At 50.9% G+C, this 12,341-nt stretch overlaps 2 non-coding genes across 2 annotated transcripts; one reads left to right on the top strand and one right to left on the bottom strand.

The window, feature by feature from the left end:
* Positions 1-2,626: 2,626 nt before the first annotated feature.
* Trnaa-ugc lies at positions 2,627-2,698 on the top strand. The gene has a single exon. It is a non-coding gene; the product is annotated as a tRNA-Ala (tRNA).
* A 6,381-nt stretch (positions 2,699-9,079) lies between these two features.
* Positions 9,080-9,151, bottom strand: Trnaa-agc. Its single transcript has one exon. It is a non-coding gene; the product is annotated as a tRNA-Ala (tRNA).
* Between the last annotated feature and the right edge of the window lie 3,190 nt (positions 9,152-12,341).

Genomic DNA, 12,341 nt, shown 5'->3' with positions numbered 1-12,341 from the left:
TTAGGGAGACAATACGATATTTACAGATGTGGGTCTGGTTTATTTCACTAAGAAGTGTATCTTCAAGGGGCATCCACTTACCAGACAAAGTTCTTAGGCAGGACTGGTGGCTTCTTGTGTGGACTTGAGTGAGTTCAGGAAAGAAAAAGCAGATTAGATGGCAGAAGAGAGGGGGAGACAGAGAAACAGCCTGCGCCGGCCCGCGTTTGCATTCGCAGGCGCCCAGGCATCTCTCTCCTTCCTGCTAGCTGGTGATCCGAGGAGGAGAGGCCGGGACCACGCCTGCAGCAAGGACTGACCGGAAGGGGGCTGGAACCGAGCAGACTAAGACCGACTTCCCGTCTCGGGGCGAGGCCTGGAAGTACTTCCCAGGGAACCCCTCAGAGCGACTGGGGTCCTAGCCCAGGGAGGTCAGGCAGAGCCCGGAGCAGAGGCCAAGTGGCCCAGGCAAGGAGAGATGAAGGGGCCCTTCATCTCCAGGATCCCGCCCTGTATCCCAGGCCGCAGTGGTTTCCTTGTCGCAGCCGCCTTCGTGGTGGTCGAGCTGGGCAGTGTCTTGTGCAGCAACTGTGACTTCGGTTTGCATTGGTCCCTGACTCTGGTGGTGGTGAGAGTCTCCATTGCTTACTGTCAAATTGTAAAATTTTCTTATGTATTACAGATACAAGATCTTTATAGATTTTAAACGTATTTTGAAAGCATTTTCTCTCACTTCCCATTCTTTGTGCTGAGTTTTCCATTTCTGTCTGGGATCCTTTGGCACGTAAGAACTTTTTAATGAAATCTGATTCTTGTTGTTTTGTTGCTTGTGCTGTTGATGTAACTAAGCCTTTGCCTCAGGTAAGGTGTGGTGGCGGGAGCAAAGAGTCTCAGCCGTTGGGGGACTGAGGCAGGAGGATCAACAGTCAAACAATTTTGTGAGACTTTACCCTAAAAACTTCAATGCTTAAAAAGAAAACAAAACAAAAAAGACCACAATGGGCATGTGGCACACACCCATAATCCTAAAATCAGGAGGCCGAGGCAGGATTGTTGCCAAGGCTTCAAGGCCTACCTGGGCTCCATAGTGAATCTGAGGCCAGCTACACAGTGAGACTCTGGCTCAAAAACTAGACTAAAAAGGGGGGAGGGGCTTCTAAGACTTTCAGTTTTAATTCTTTTTTTAAATTAATTTTATTGAGAAAGAAATAGCAATGAGACAGTTTTAAAACAGGTTAGTAGGATAGTTACAATAATTAATACATTGCATATTGTTGTCTTCATAGAAGTTATTCATAGTACAATATCAGACATGATATCCTGTCAAAACACTTAGTACAAATCTTTCTTCTCATTAAACTAAGAGAAAGTATCTGTATATCTAACCTAACTAATTTGTATATACAGATATATGGTTTTTTCACTACAAAATGGCCCTTCATTTATATCCCCTTTTTTGTTTAGTTTTGTTAGAGATGGGTATTCCATTGCCATTCAAATATTGTAGGTGCATGAATTCAGCAAAATAATCCAATATAGTCCAGTAGATCATAATTGTATGACTAACAATGTCAGAAGTTGTTGACTTGAACCTTTTACAGCTCAGCATATTAATATTGCTTTACTCTTTATACTTCATGTTTATATTTTCTGCTGGATGGTTGAGACCAAGCTATAGCAAGACCTATATAACAAAAAATGCACCCTTTGTGTCTGATAAGCTCAGTCAGATCCCCTCAGGATTTACCCTGCAACCATGTATAAGAAGTTTGAAGACCTTTCGTCAGTGTCAGCCACAGGGCCATGCTTGGAATGCCTGTCAGTTTTAATTCCTGCATACAAGTCTATGAACTATTTTTAGTTATTGTACATAGTGTATAAAAACTCATTCTTTGCATGAGAATTTAGTGGCTCTAACAGCATCTATTTTAGAAAGTGCTGCTCCTCCATCACGTAGGCACTATGCCTTCCCCATTGGGTTGTGGTGTTAGGAAAAAGGAAGAGAAGCAGAGGTCCAGGCTCGCAGGACAAACCTGAGAAGGACCGTGCTGCCAGACGCAAGACTGGTCCACGCTCTTGCAGGCAGTGGGGTCCTTAGAGGCCCACAGCCTGGAAAGGGGAGCTGTGGCAGGGAACGGTCACCGTGGGGCGAGAGAGCGGTACAGAGGAGGGTGGCGATGTGCGTGCGGCAGCGCTGAGCGTGGGAGGGAGTTGTGATTTGTTTGTCAAGAGCAAGCTGAACACGACTGGGGATTCGGGATCTTAACTCAGGTCCCTGCGCTCCGTTACTTGTCGAGAGCAGGGCTGAGCAGTGCTGGGCGGTCGTGGGGCGCGGGCCGGCGGGCGCGGGGAGCTGCGGTGCCCGGCCCCGGAGGGCTCGCCGGCCGCAGCCCGACGTCCCGAGCCGCGAGGTCCGCGCCCTGGCCGCGCTGGGTGCAGACCGTGGGTTCCCGGGGACTGGCGCTGGCGCCGGAGCAGGCGCGGGGCGCAGAGCCCGGGACCCGGCGACAGGCGTCCCGGGAGGCAGAGCAGGCCCGCCGGCGACACGCCGGGACGCGGGGATGTCCAGCCACTCTGCCTGGAAACGGCGGGCGGCGCGCGTCCGGAGCGCCACGGGTCCGGGCTGAGGCAGCGGCTCCGGCGGCGTGGGGGTGTAGCTCAGCGGTAGAGCGCGTGCTTTGCATGCATGAGGCCCCGGGTTCGATCCCCGGCACCTCCATAAGGGTACGCTTTTTCAACTTCCGGGAACGCTTAAATATTGCTTAAGAGAAACGTGCTGAGAAGCAGTCCGGAGAGTTCTGCCCGCGTTGCTCAGCCCCCTGGTTTTTCTCCTGAGAGACCTGACTTTGATCCGTGTTATCTGCGCGGCGGGGTCGCCGAGGATTCACGTCAAGGAGAGACACAAGGTTTGGCAGGCAGGATTTCCGAAGTGCTCTCGTATGCTTGCAGCGTGGGGATCCCCGGAACCGGAGGCTTCGGTTCGCCGGAGAAAGCCCCGCTTGCCGCAGAGCAGAGGGCTTTCACGAAGGCCCTCTCTACAGCCCGGCAGGCTTAGTGTGACCCCAAGACCCTTAGGGATTTCTTTCAGTGTTTATTTAGACATTGAAGTAAGTTCCGTAGAAGGGGAAAAGACTCGAATAACTTTGGATCCTGGGCTATAGTACTTTTTAGAAGTACAGTTTCAAAATTCCGGTCTTCTTTGTCTCCTTTCACCTGTTTTGCTTCTTCTATCCTGCACCACACATCCTGGCTTTTGCCAACCTGCCGCGTCCGACTGTGTGTCCAACCTGCTGTGAGCCTGGAGTGAGGCCTGGACTCACTCAAGGACTAACATTTTCTTCTCATTAAGACCTCAATGTGGACAGGACATCACATCTGCATCTTTTACTGTGAATAACCACTATGAAGACAACAATATGCAATATATTAATTACTGAAACTGTCCTACTAACCTGTTTTGAAACTGTCTCATTGCTATTTGTTTCTCAATAAAATTAATAAAAATTTTTTTAAAAGTCTGAATGGCTGGCAGGATCTTGCAAAAAGAGCCATGCGAACCACCGAGATGTGGCACAGAAGAGTAGCTAGACAGTCCGGTGCGTCGTTCGCAGCTGCAGGTCCGCTCTGCCCATTGGTCTGTGCAGCAGACGCCCCGCCCCCGGGACCGGAAGTGGGCAGTATGTAGATGCTGGTTGCAAATACCGCTGTTGTAAGGCGTCCTTTTTATTTTGTTGTGTATTTCCTTGCTGTGACACTGTAAAGGGACAGGGTCCAATGAGGTCCCCAAAGTGGAGATGGGAACCTTGACTCTTGGTCCCTTGAGTCACCCTCTATAGTGCAGGGTGTGGGCTCCCTGGCTTCCATCCTGGGAGAAGAATTCCAGGGTGTCAGGGAGAGGCGCAAAAGAGTCATGAGGCAGAAATCAAAAGGCACACTTGAGAAAGGCTGGGGAGGGGGCTGACTTTGTGGCACGATCGAAGGGTAGTTATATGGTTGGTGCAGTGGACTTTGTAACTCTATGGAGAGGCTGGGCTTGGTGTACAGGAGAAAGTTGAGAGTCCACCCATAGGTGGGAAGACAGTGGCTCACTTCCTAGGAGAAAGGGGCCCAGGCCTCATCTCAAGGCGTGTGTGGTGCGTGAGAAGCTGGTGCTTTCCATGGTAAGAGATTTTACCAGTAATCAAGAAATATAGGGGCTAGCGAGATAGCTCAGCAGTCTAAAGTGCCTGATTAGGCAAGCTTAAGCAAGTGTGCAGGGACAGCGGTTCAGCCCCTGACACCACACACGCACCAGCCCTGCCCCAGGGTGGGCTGAACCTGACGCGCGCACACACGCACACACACACACACATACACACATGTCACTGTAGAGACCGTAGAGACCAGTGGGCAAATCCAAGAGAGGACGCACCTGGGGGTGGAAAGGCTGGACTTTCATATTTGGTTTTAACTCAGGGGACTTCAGGGAACATGAGCCAAGTTGCTGTTATCTGGTCATGGTGTCCAGTGTCCTGCCCAGGTGCAAGGACAGCCGGGGTTGCTGAGAGAGTGAGTAATGTTTTGGCCCCTGGGTCCAGTGTGTGTGGCGTTGATGGAAAGCAGCCTTCCAGGTAAAGCCAATGAGCAAGCGAGTCAAGACTGAGCGCTGCTGGTGAGCGAGGGCAGTGAAGTATCACGCGTGCTTGTGCTGGCAGGAATTCGGATGTGCGACTGGCCCGGAAAGAACCGGTGTTCCTTAGGGTAGCAGTTTTGTGTGCAGGTGGAGATGGAATGGTTGTCCCCAGCTGCAGGGTGGCCATGAAGACAGCTGGAAGTGATGAGAGTTCCCCTTGAGGCCCTGTCTTTTGTATTTTTTTTTCTTCTTTTTTTGTAATTGTTTTTTAGTTGAGATTTTTTTTTTTTTCTTTTAGTGCTGAGGACCAAACCCAGGGTTTCCAGTTTGCTAGATAAGAATTGTACCTTGGAGCTAAATCCCCAGCCCCATGGCTTTTGTATTTCTTCAGGTCAGGTTTCTGCCCTTCCTCTTATCAACTCCCCCCATTTGTGGACTTCAAGTGTCTCCCCAGGGTTTGGAAGAAAAGAAGCCTGGAGAGCCCTGGGGAGGTCTGCAGCCTGAAGATGCTGCATCTTGGAAGAACAACTTTTAAATTATGACTTTCCTGGTCTCCACTGTACCTATATTTATTTCTTCTGCCCTATCTCAACAGGGTTCAGCCTCCAAGTTTCATTAGCGGTAGCTGTGCACCTTGAAGTGTCAGTGTTACTTACTGCTCTAGTTCCTTCATTGTTAATGGGTTTCGGCATCACGGCGCACTCTTGTTAGCCCCTGGGACTTCTTTCTCCAAATACCTGCTGTATCATTCTTCTGTCTTATTTTACTTTTTATCTTCTCTCTGGGGTTGCACTGCTGGCTACACAGTGAGACAGCACAGCCACACCACACTGAGTGTGGCCAGCACTCGGGCAACTGTGCAGACCCATGCTCTCCAACCAATCATGCTGGGCAGGAGCACTGTGGCTCAGGAAAGATGCTGGGCCCTCAGGAAGGACACTGGACCCTCAGGATGGATGCTGGACCCTCAGGATGGATGCTGGATCCTCAGGAAGGACACTGGACCCTCAGGATGGATGCTGGACTCTCAGGATGGATGCCGGGCCCACAGGATGGATGCTGGATCCTCAGGATGGATGCTGGGCCCTCAGGAAGGACACTGGACTCTCAGGATGGATGCTGGATCCTCAGGATGGATGCTGGACCTACAGGGTGGCTTCTGGACCCTCAGGATGGATGCTGGACCCTCAGGATGGATTCTGGACCCTTGGGACAGATGCTGGACCCTCAGGATGGATGCTGGACCCTCAGGATGGATGCTGGACCCTTGGGGTGGATGCTGGACTCTTGGGATGGATGCTGAACCCTCAGAATGGACATTGGGCCCTCAGAATGAATGCTGGATCCTCATGAAGGATCACTGCCTCAGCTGCTGTGGCCAGTGGCCACAGACTGCTCAGCTGCAGAGGACCCCAAGAGGGACACAGTTCATGTGAAGCAACTGAAGCGGCAGGAGAGCATAGCCAGGGAGGAGGACACGGGTGGGCTGGGTGCCCCCCATGCCTTCACTGGAGCTCCTGTGGCAGCCAGCATGCTCTCCTCCGCCTCCTGTTTGTGGCCTGCTGTCCAGAGGCAGATCCAAAGGTACCTCCCCACAAACATCCCACACCCTCCCCTGCACCGCAGGTCTGCTTCCTTGTCTCCTTTGTCTCTTTTATTTCTTGGCTGGGGCTATCGCTCCGAAGCGTAAGTGCCTGCTGGCAGTACAAGGTCCTGAGTTCCATCGCTGGTGCCACCAAAAAACAAACAAACAAAGCTGTTTTATTTCTTGTATCCTAGCTCCTTCTTATAACTTATTTGTGTGTCCTCATTGCTTTTGTGTGTGTTTGTGCTTTATGTAAGTGCTATCATTGATGGGAGTCATTGTATTTATTGCCCTTCAATATCAGCACACTGTTCTACTGTGTGTGTATTTCATGGATTGTCACTAATCAATGCACAGAAGCCTCTGGTGTGTGGACACCCCAGCATGGTGATTTAATTAACACCAATATCTGTCCCTAGATCCTGACAGGGAGCTTCTGAGACCCTTGGGATGGGGGTTGAGAGAATCTTTGCTTCCACTGGGTATTTGGCTTTTGACCCTACTCCTGATGGTGCTCCCAAGACCTTTGTAATTCTCTGAGAGCAGAGCATTTTTGTTCTAATGAGTCACCTCTTGGTGGGACCCGGTGTGGCCTTTGGATGGGGTCAGGTTGTCAAGGAACCCAAGCAGTGTGACAACAGGCCTGGAACCTGCAGAGAGGAGGGGATTGAAAGATGGAGCTGATCATCCAGAGCCATGGTTTAATATGAAACAAAGCTTTAGAACCTCAAAGGAGAGCTGGGAGGCGTCTGGTTTCCTGGAGATGTGCAGTCCTGGGGACTCGGGCAAAGCAGGCTGCGTGGAGTGCAGCAGCCCAGCCCTTGCCACGCACCCTCCATGGTGCACACACCACCTGTGCAGCGAGTGACAGGGCGAGTAGGAGGCTTCCTGAGGTCGGTAGCCATCACAGCCCTGGGCCCTGACCTGGGCCAGCTGCTCCCAGGAGGGGAAGGGACGGGACTGAGCCTCAGCCTGGGACTCTCACCTGGAAGCATTTGAGTCTCTTTTTAATATTACCTCTGTGTTTTCACAACCAGCAAGTTCATAAGCCTTCTTAATATAGTCTAATGCTCAGTTCATTTGCAGTGGTTTCCTTTTCCTTTATTTTTGCTCAAGATCCAAGACAGGCCTGCCCCATAGTGGAGCCACACATTTCTACCTTCCGTGTCTCAGACACGTGCCCTACACACCATCTCCGGGCCACAAACAAAGCTCACTTGCCCACTAGCAGAGCTCACTTGCCCAGGCAAACATAGTGACAGCTATGGATTGATACAAATATGAAAAAATAGTTTTAAAGTTGTCTCTTAGCTTACTGATTTCTAAGGGTGTTTTCCTGGACATAATTCAGCATAAGGCATACTCAAGATCCAAGCACTGTGCACCCACCTCTTGCTGCCCTTGTTCTGTTTCAGTACTTCTTTGCCCCTGTGTCATTTATATTTTGCCAGTCAGTTTTCCCAGGACAATTTTCCATGTGATGATTCGGACCATGGCATCCTTCTTGGGTGACTAACACACCTCCTAGTACTTAAAATATATGCCAGAAACATCCATCTTGTTTGTTTGATTATGCAAAAGCTTACATCTTTTGACATGAATATTTTTTTGTTTTTGCTTTTGTTGTGGAACCGGGGATTGAACTCAGGCCCTTGTGCTTGCCAGGCAAGCACTTATTCTACTGAGCTAACTCCCCGGCCCCCTGACATGAATGTTTTATCGTTGGTCCTGGTTATGTTTCACCTAATCTAGGGGCATAGGGTGTATAGTCACCTCACCTGTAATTGTAGGGAAGTTCGCAGTGGCTTTAGGAGTGCCAGCTTTTTTCATGTTTAACACTTTAACTGACACCTCCACTCCTACATTAAGTAGGAGCGGAGGTGGTGCCTATCCTTGTCAGAAAAAGGACTGAAATGTATTGACCACAGCATACCTTCAGAAGATTTAAATAGGTGGTATAGATCATAAGGACCTATGAACAGTATGCCTTATGCAGAATTATGTCCAGGAAAACACCCTTAGAAATCAGTAAGCTAAGAGACAACTTTAAAACTATTTTTTCATATTTGTATCAATCCATAGCTGTCACTATGTTTGCCTGGGCAAGTGAGCTCTGCTAGTGGGCAAGTGAGCTTTGTTTGTGGCCCGGAGATGGTGTGTAGGGCACGTGTCTGAGACACGGAGGGTAGAAATGTGTGGCCCCACTATGGGGCAGGCCTGTCTGCATCCCTCCATGGGGCTGGGCCCACCACGCCTGGGCGGGTTTTCTGTCCTGTGCTGATCTGGACTCAGGTGCTGGGCATGCAGAAGGAAGAAGCAAGATCTTTGCTTGCTATTTCACCTCCAGGGTGTTTCTTCTTACAATAATTGTTTGTTTGTTTTGAGACAGGGTCTCCCTGCACAGTCCAGCTGGCCTTGAACTTGCAATGATCTTCCTGCTTCAGCCCATGCCTGGCTCCCAAGAATTCTTTAGTTTAAAAAAAAAATCACTACTTCTCTTTCAACATTAAATTTATTAGATTTTTTTCAAACAGGTTATTCAATAGGCATTCTCCACTGGCACACTCCTGGGTGAGTACCACCCAGCCAGGACAAGAGGACCAAGGGAGTCAGGCCCTTCACGACTGTGGAAAACCACCAGTACAAACTGCTGTACCAAGGAAGGAAACTGGAGGTGCTGAGATCAAACACGGGGCCTCGTGCACGCTAAGCACTGCTCTACCACTGAGCTACAACCCCCGTTAGGGGAGAGGGAATGATCGCCTGGAGCTTAAAGCCAACCTACACTAGGTGGAGAGTTTTAAGGGCAGCCTGAACTACATACACACCAAGACCTTGTCTCAATCAGCCAATCCAAAATTAGAACATCCTCAGCCCTGCTAGGGCAGTCAGGGTACCTATATTGGAGGTGCCGGGGATTGAACCCGGGGCCTCATGCATGCTAAGCATGCGCTCTACCACTGAGCTACACCCCCAGATGCTCTCTCCTTTGGGTGCCTTCTGTCATCTCTGGCCAGTGTACCTTCACTTCTGAGATCTGACAATGTGCGGAACCTGGCCGTGAGCCCTCCCTGCAGGAGGAAGCAGCCGGGCTTGGAACCTCCGCTGGAGGGGGACCCGACTATGAGCTGCGGGCGCGGACGCGCGTGGGGAGGACAGGCACAGGGTCCTCGGGAACCGGAGCCGCAGAAAAGTCACAGCTTTCTTGGGTTATGGGGGGAAGTGGTAGGAAAAAAAAAAAAGGCGGACTCAGCCGTGTCGAGCGCACAGCAGCTGCCTTCCTGGGCACGGTCCACCTCCTCCCCGCATCCTCGCCAAGAGGTAGGAAAGCAGCTGCGGCCGCCGTACCCGCGGGACCCGCCTGCTCGGCCGAAGCCCAGTCCGGGGCCCGCGCCCCAAGCTGCGGACGGGAGTCCTCAGGAGCCACTGGCCCCGGCACCCGGTTCTCGAGGCCGGGCCGTGGACCTCGGGGCTCAGACCAGGACCCTAAGCCGGGCTCCTGCGCGCAGAAAACGTCCCCATAGCCGGGAAGAGGCACGGCAGGGCTTGGGCGGACTCGGGGCGCAGTCGCAGTAGGAGGCGGGTGCGCAGGGAACGGGTGCAGGAGCTCGGCGGAAGGGGGCGTCTGCAGCCCCGGAGGGCGGGAAGCGCCGAGGAGCCTGCCACAGGTGGCCCATTTATTTTTTAATGGGCACTTTGAGCACTTTCGGGGTTCGCTCAGCCTGCTCGTTTCTCCTGGGATCAGGCCACTGCCCTTTACTTTGCAAGCCACGCCACCGACTCGGCGTTCCCGCGGGGTGCGCGGCGAGACAAGCCGGCCGGGAAGGTGGGGCGCTCCCGAAGAGGGCGGGGGAGCTGCGGGTGACCCCGCGGGGCGCTGGACGTTGCCGCCTTCTTCAAAGTACAGTTTTGAAGCTACGATTTCCCTGCCGCCTTATCTGTCGCTTTTCTGCCGTCTCAATTTGCCGTGCCTGTTTCGTTTTTCAAGTCCGGGACAGCGTCACGGCCTTCGTCTGTCGGGACACCCGCGGGTCCCTGCAGGAGCGGGGACGCCGCCCTTCCTTCTCCGCCTGCCTGTCCCGGGCTGCGCTGGGCGCCTTCGGGCCGGACAGCGGTCCCACTTTCCAGGGGTTGACAACGATGACTTAAATGTGTGGGTTTCCGGTGGACGCAGAGTTGTATTCCCAGCGCCCCGCGCTCTCTCCGCTGCTCTCTTCCAGGCCCTTAGGCCCGCGGATTGTGCCGTCGCTTCACCTCGCCCTGATCCCTGCCTGAGGCTGCTACTGTGAAGGTAAGCGTCTAGGCTGCGCATTTCCAGGCCTGACACAATTCTTTTTTTTTCAAAATTTTATTGATAAACAGATAGCAATGAGATAGTTTCAAATCAAATCGAGAGTACAGTTTCAACAAATAATACACTGCATATATTCTTCTTAGTGGTTAATTGCTGTACAAGATGCGGACTTGAGATCCTATTTATAAACACCATTAGAACAAATCATTCTATTCATTAAGAGAATGCAACTATATATCTATCCTAAACACTTTGAAAACACAGATACAAAATGGACATTCATCGGTATACCCCTTTTTTTTGTTAAATTCTGTTATTTGAATATTATAGGTGTGTAAACTCAGCAAAATATTCTAAAAGAGTCCAGTAGCCCATAATAGCATTGGGTCTTCTGTTTAACTGGCAATGTCAGAAATTATTGACGTGAGTCCCCCACAGCTCAACATAACAGCATGGCTTTACTTCCTATATTTCGTCTTCATACTTTTCTACTGGATGGTTAAGACCAAGATAAAGCAGGACCTATGCAACAAGAGTTGTAACTTTTTGGTCTGAGAAGGTCAGTGAAATGCCCTCAGGATTTATCCTGAGATCCTGTACCTCAGATTGTAGAACCTTTATGACACAATTCTTACACAACAAATGGGGGTGAAAATTTGAGGCTTCTCTTCTCTACGGAGCCAACTATGAGTGAAACATATTCAGGGGAAAATTGCTTGTGTACTGCATAGGTGATAAGTGTTCTGTTATTCTCAAAGCAACATAGTGTAGGAACTGTTCGCGTAGGATCTGACAGTACCGGTTACCTAGACTAGACCTAAAGTCTCAGGGAGAAAGTGCGTAGATGATATGCAAACCCTGCGGGAAGCTCCTTTATGAGGTGCAGGAACACCTGCAGACTCGGGGACCTCTGGGGCTCCTGGAGCCAATCTCCTGCAGATACCAGGAACAAAGCCCATTTTAAAAATGTCTGTGTGTTGAACATGGAAGTGGGTCGTGGCATAAACCCATTTTGCTACTATATTTAGTTGATACTTCTGTCTTTTTTTGCCTTTCCATTCTGTGCTTCAGAGACAGACAAAGCAATCAAGATTTGTGAAGAATGATCAGTGAAGATGAGCTGCGTGCTCCCAAAAGCCGTGAGAACTAGTGTTGGAGCCACACCTGCGCCCTTCACTTTGCTGAGCGCCCAGGACCTCCATCAGGGCCATGCTGTGCTCTATGCGGGCAAATGTTCTGTGGAATATCCTGGGGAGCAGCTGAAGCCGTCCATCAACCCCACCCGTGGAGCTGCAGCGAGGCTGGTCTGAGGACCGTCCAGTCCAGAGAACACCAAGCCCGCGGCAATCCAGGCAACGGCTGCTAGGCAAAAGGGTGTCATATGACACAAATATGCCAGATGTATACATAAACACACGGCTGTGGTTGAGTGGTTTCTTTCCTCTCATCTGGAAAGAGGGCTCCGCCTGGCCCCAGCTTTGGTCTCTTGTCTTATTTGCTTGGTCCTCTCACTGGTTTTCCCCAGGAGCTTTGAAAGCTGGGTGGACATAGCAGGAATAGCCACAGCATGTTTAAGTTCTGGGGAATATTTATTGTGGAAAGGATTTTTTTTTAATTGTGCGCAGATCAGGCTACTCAAAATGTCACTCACACCACAGCCATTACGAAAGACATGCTAATTGGAGAGGGGGCCTTTGCTGCCACAAATATTCAACTTACTTTTTTAAAAAATTTATTTGTGTGTGTGTGTGTGTGTGTGTGTGTGTGGCCCGCTCAGCCCACCAGGGGGCGGGGCTGGCTGGCATGTGGTGCTGGGGGATTGAACCGCGGTCCCTGTGCTTTGCTAAGCTTGTTCTAAGTAGGTGCTTTAG

The sequence above is a fragment of the Octodon degus genome, unplaced genomic scaffold (genome assembly GCF_000260255.1).
Source record: "Octodon degus isolate 3935 unplaced genomic scaffold, OctDeg1.0 scaffold00023, whole genome shotgun sequence".
Lineage (NCBI taxonomy): Eukaryota > Metazoa > Chordata > Mammalia > Rodentia > Octodontidae > Octodon > Octodon degus.
This window is presented reverse-complemented; position numbering and strand designations above follow the sequence as displayed.